Genomic DNA, 6,000 nt, shown 5'->3' with positions numbered 1-6,000 from the left:
TCATCTAGTCCAACCCTGCTCCAGCAGGACATTGTTAGTGAGTTTCTGTCTTTTGATCCCCTAGTCATATAGCCATGCCCACCCAGTCACATGACCTGCCCACCAAGCCACACCCACCAAGCCACGCCCACAGAACCGGTAGGAAAGTATTTTAGATTTTACCACTGGGAAGACCTAATGGAGGATGGGGTTGGGGGGCTGGTATGCTGTGGTCCATAGGGTTGTGAAGAGCCAGACATAATGTAGCAAATGAAAAATAACAAATCGCTTAGAGGAAGGGACCCTCCCCAAATCCTCATGTCACCCCAGAGAGATCTTGGAAGAATCTTTACCGTTTCCCTCTTCCATACAGTGGAAGGAACCTGGGTAGGAATCCAAATATTTATTTTTAGCTTCATCCCAAGCAACAGAACTGGTATGGGAGGTTATGGGAAATCATCTGTACTGCAATTCATGTTCTTAAGGAAAACTCCCCAAAAATAAATGAGAGGAAAGAAAAATCCAAGAAACTAGACTGTTGCCAGCAGTTATAAAGGATAAAAAAAAGATAAGAGCTTCATGGATAAAGGAAAATAAAATAAAATAAAACTCAAGACAATAGAGATGCTCTTAATAAACTTGGATCTATGAACTGGGATTAAACCTTTAGGGTTCCTGGCCCCAAAAAAGGATGTTTGCTATTTGGGGTGTTCCATGATCCAGTTTGTATTCCGATAGCAACTGTGGTCAACAGCTGGAATGCCTAACAGGCCAAATGATTAGACTGGCAATAGTTGCCCATAGCTTGGTTGCATCCAACTTGACCAATGCAATGTGTTTTAGGCAGGGCTTCTGTTAAAAGGGTCCAGAAATTATAAAGTCACAGAAACCTAGGCTGTGACTTGAGATCAAATTAGAAAGATCTGAACAGTTGCCAGTTGCTTACTAAGCACAATTTAAATTGTTGGTATTGACCTTTAAAGCCGTAAATGGGAATTCTGGCTGTGGATATAACTCATCCTAATTTTATGGAGATCCTGCGATATTTAAACGAGCATATTGGAAATTATAGACCGTTATAGACTACAAAGAACACCATCCACAAGAAATGCAGTTGGTCTGAAAACCGCTGAGAGCTCTATTGGTGTGACAGGTTTAAATGGGTCAGGAGCAGGTAACATGTGAACAGCTAAAGTCAGCTAGCATGAAGTCCTAGAACAGCCCCACAAAAATGAAGTAGCTCTGGGAATTTCACCTTGCTGCTCATTTTAAGTTTTCATCCTCATCTCCTCATCCATATGCAGTGTGAACTGAGGGAGTAAAGAATGGAAACTATGGGACCTGCCAAGTTATCTAAAATGTTGTCCACTTCTTGATTGTGGAGGAAATAAACCCCCATCACCCTCAATCCATTCCTAGTTGCTGTGAAGGCAACTTCTATTTTTTTCTTGCTGTGTCAAAAGTAGTGTTTTTCATCTCCTGCCAGCACAACAAGTGATGTTATGGGCTGTCTGCTGTATTTAAATTTGTTGTAGGAGAAGCCTACTTTTCAATCAGCCAATGGGTGCTCTCGTGGGCATTTTCCCTTCCTTCGAGATTTAGGGATGTCCAACCTTGGTAACTTTAAGACCTGTGGATTTCAATTCCCAGCAAGCTGGCTGGGGAATTCTGGGAGTTGAAATCCACAGTTCTACAGGTGAAACTCAAAAAATTACAATATCGTGCAAAAGTTCATTTATTTATTGAGTCTGTCATTTGCACCTCTATAACTGTCTGGTTCGGTTCTGCAACCCAACAAGAAAAACACAGACTTCAGAGGATAATTAGAACTGCAGAAAAAATAATTGCTACCAACTTGCCTTCCATTGAGGACCTGTATACTGCACGAATCAAGAAGAGGGCCGTGAAAATATTTGCAGATCCCTCGCATCCTGGACATAAACTGTTTCAACTCCTACCCTCAAAACGACGCTATAGAGCACTGCACACCAGAACAACTAGACACAAGAACAGTTTTTTCCCAAAGGCCATCACTCTGCTAAACAAATAATTCCCTCAACACTGTCAGACTATTTACTGAATCTGCACTATTATTAATCGTTTCATAGTTCCCATCACCAATCTCTTTCCACTTATGACTGTATGACTATAACTTGTTGCTGGCAATCCTTATGATTTATATTGATATATTGATCATCAATTGTGTTGTAAATGTTGTACCTTGATGAACGTATCTTTTCTTTTATATACACTGAGAGCATATGCACCAAGACAAATTGTCTTTTTTGAGTTTCACCCGTAGTTACTGACCATTGTCCTCCATGACCATTTTGTTCTGGGTTGCTGGACTACTGAAATAACTAACATCTGAGTGGTGGGGGGAGTGCTCAATCAGCCCACCAGTGAACTGGGAGAAATTTTTGTGTTTTTTTTTTAACCAATCTGCTGATGCAGCAATGAAATGGCAGATATTTCCTTTCCTTTTTTTTTGAAATTGATCCAATGAAAAGAAGCTTGACCCAAAGGCACTTTTACAAGAGGCAAGTGAATTTTCTGGTTTTTCTTTGAAGACATTTCCCTTCTCACCCAAGAAGCTTCTTCCATTCTAACTACTGTATTTTTCGGAGTATATTTTCCTCCCCAAAAACCTTAGTTTTGGGGGAGGAAAATGAGAAAACTGCTGATCGGCGAGTTGATCAGCCTCCTGGAATACCCCCAGTCAGCTGTTCCCAGAGGTGAATTTTAGCAACAGGTTCATTGGTTGGGAGCTCTGTGCCTTGCTTTTTCTTCAGCCTCTGAAACCTCTGTTTCAGAGGCTTTTTTTCTGAAGCTCCATTTCCGAGGCTTTTTTTCCCGAAGCTCCATTTCAGAGGCTTTTTTTCCTGAAGCTCCATTTCGGAGGCTTTTTTTCTGAAGTTTCATTTTGGAGGCTTTTTTTCTGAAGCTTCATTCAGAGGCTGGACAGGGCTGCATTCAGAGTATAACGCACCCAGATTTTCACCTCTTTTTTGGGTGAAAAAGGTGTGTTTTATACTCCGAAAAGTACAGTAACTGGTGGGAAATAGAAGGATTTATATTCTTCCAGTCAGGTGGTCATTAGTACTCAGGGTCATTGAGGCCACTTGAGGGGTTATCTATACCCTCAGAGTCACCTGAATTAGAGTGCAAATGGGTGTGGAACCTTCTTGGAACCGCTGAAAGCGTCTAGTGCTTGCTTTTCAGGCATAGATGTTGTAGGTCAGGTCTCCAACTTTGACAACTTTACGACATGTGGACTTCAACTCCCAGAATTCCTCAGCCAGTCCACAAGTCGTAAAGTTGTCAAAGTTGGAGACCAAGGGTGGGTTCTACTTACCTCTGCTACCAGTTCACAACGGGAGCACGGCTTGCGTGCGCACTTCTACATTTGCACAGAAGCTTCCGCATCTGCGCAGATTGTTCATGATGATGTCCGGGCAGGTGGATGGAGCCTCCCGCCGCTGTTACTACCGGTTCGCAAGAACCTGACCGAACCAGGAACAACTCACACTGTTGGAGACCAATGTTGTAGGTGAAGCAAGAGCAGAATCCAACAATCGGGGAACCAGCATCTGGACGGAACAGCATTATTGTCAAAGCTTGACATCTGGACAGCCATTTCTCAAGCTCCCTTCCTTTCCAGCCAGTAGCAGGAGAGAGACAAGGGGCTTAAGAGAGATGTTTGGAATTGTCCCCGGTCATTCATGTTACAAAAATAGTCAATTAACTGCCTTTCCCTGGACAAGAACAAAGCTTTGAATGAGGAGCCAAGAGACTCTAAGCTGGATCCAAAATTTGGCAACTTGCTGAGAAAACAATGTCAGATGAACACACGGAGGGGATCCTTATCACTCTAAGATAAGAGACAAACAGGGCTGGGTTTGACCAAAAGGAACAAGAAAATAATCCCAAGGAAGGAAGATTGAAAGGACTGAAAGACTAACCAAGGTCTCCAAGTTACAGGCTTTATATGACTGCAGGGCCTGTTAAGGACTGATTTAGAGAAAGGCCCAGTGGGGGTTCTGCCATCCTTTCTAGTGGGGGGGGGGCAAATGGGGTCGATGATCCCTCATTGGTTTGCAGTGGTTGAGTGCCTTCTTCAGCTGCTAGATTCTTTCATGAATAATTGAACAATTCAGATTCTCAGCAGATTCATCCTTTCCCCTCCCCTCCCCTCCCTAGCTCCATCTCTGCTGCCTCGACCATCAGAACGAGGGACAGGCAGAGGGAGACAGGATGGCTCTCCTGAGAAAGGGCTCCTTTGTCAAGCTGCGATTTTCGTCCCAGTAATGCAGAGAGTCCCCCCTTTCAGTTAAAAACCTCCTTTGCACTGAAAGATCCTTTCCATTCACGACTGGCTGTGACAAGGAAAGGAGAGCCCCACCCTGCTACATGTTTTGACCCCCATGCCCCTAATCTAGCAGAGCTCAGCCTTTCTGCAGCCAGGACAGTTAAAATAACCATTCTGCAAGGGGTTACTTTGGTTTTGTTCTTTTGGCAAGTGAGCATTTTTCCCCCCCCTCATGATGTTAAGAGCATCCCTCATCCCTTTTCTGACGAAAATCAGGATATCTCCATGGACTGCCCACCCTGCAGAGAGCCTACGGAACCGTCTGTGGCCCATGACTCTTGTTCCTGTCCTGATCCATCTTGGTGTCTCCAAGGACAGTAGAAGGAGCTGCGCTGACCCTAACAGTGCAGGACGATGAGCCCAAGCAGGGGCATTAGGGAATCATCCTAACTTGATGATTTGAGAAGCAAAACCGCTTGTCGTGTCCCACTCCTCCGCTGACAGCCGGGTCAGGGAAATCCGAATCAGGCTTGCCTCTGCAGCTCTGCCCAAAGTCCTAGCAAAGTCCTCAGAGCAGGCAGGAGACCAGTAAGTGACTTCAGCAAGGTAAGTTCGACTTTGCCTGACTCAGAGACTGCCAGAAAGCAGATCCTTTATATAGGCCATGGGGTGTGGCTCCATGACTCAGCACTCATTAAGGCCTGCCCCTCCCTTCCTTCTGTTGCCTCCGCCTATCCAATCTTCTGATGCGAGGCTCACTCCAATCAGCTGTTGGAAATAAACTTTCCTCAGGCTCACATGCTGTGGAGGAGGGGGAGGGGTCTAGCTGCTCCGTTTGCCTGGGCATTGAGCCAGGGCTGGGATCGGGAGGTGCCCCCTCCTCTGCAGCTTGTCTGGGCATGGAGCCAGGACTGGGGCCGGGAGGTACCCCCTCCTCTGCAACTTGCCTGGGCATTGAGCCAGGGCTGGGACCGGGAGGTACCCCCTACTCTGCAGCTTGCCTGGGCATTGAGCCAGGGCTGGGACCAGGAGGTACCCCCTCCTCTGCAGCTTGTCTGGGCATTGAGCCAGGGCTGGGACCGGGAGGTGCCCCCTCCTCTGCAGCTTGTCTGGGCATGGAGCCAGGACTGGGGCCGGGAGGCATACATTCCTCCGTGTTCGGGAGCAGATAAGCAGACCCCGGCTGCGGTGAGAGCGGACAAGACACAACACCGCTGTTAAGCTTAGTTTTGATCTTAAAACCAGAGTTAACGTACAGGGAAGGACAAGAACGTCTCTGGAAAGAGAAGGCCTATCTTTTTGCCATCTCAGGTCTTGCTAAGATGCTCCGACTCCATCCAAGTGGAAGGAAACTGTTAAAAGAAGTTGGAAAAGAAAAGACCTGCAAAGTTACCTGTTCCTTTCCTTCATCACCGAGCTATAAGCTTGCTATGAGTGGGGTTTCAATTTACCTGGGTATGTACAGGTTCACGTAGGAGGTTATTCCAAAATCTATCACAATCTGCCCTTTAGTGTTAAGCAAGAGCGGCTGAGATCAAACCAACATTTCAGTTAAATTTCTGCCATGAAAAGAAAAAAAAAGAAAAAAGGCAAAGAAGGAAATGTGAGGCTTGGACTGTCTTATTAACACTCCAGCAAATATGAATCAGGATCCTTAAGGATCATCCGCAGGTTCAAATGTATTCTTAAACTTTGAATTCTGGATCCAGCTG

The sequence above is a fragment of the Ahaetulla prasina genome, chromosome 1 (genome assembly GCF_028640845.1).
Source record: "Ahaetulla prasina isolate Xishuangbanna chromosome 1, ASM2864084v1, whole genome shotgun sequence".
Lineage (NCBI taxonomy): Eukaryota > Metazoa > Chordata > Lepidosauria > Squamata > Colubridae > Ahaetulla > Ahaetulla prasina.
Note: the sequence above shows the minus strand (reverse complement) of the source record.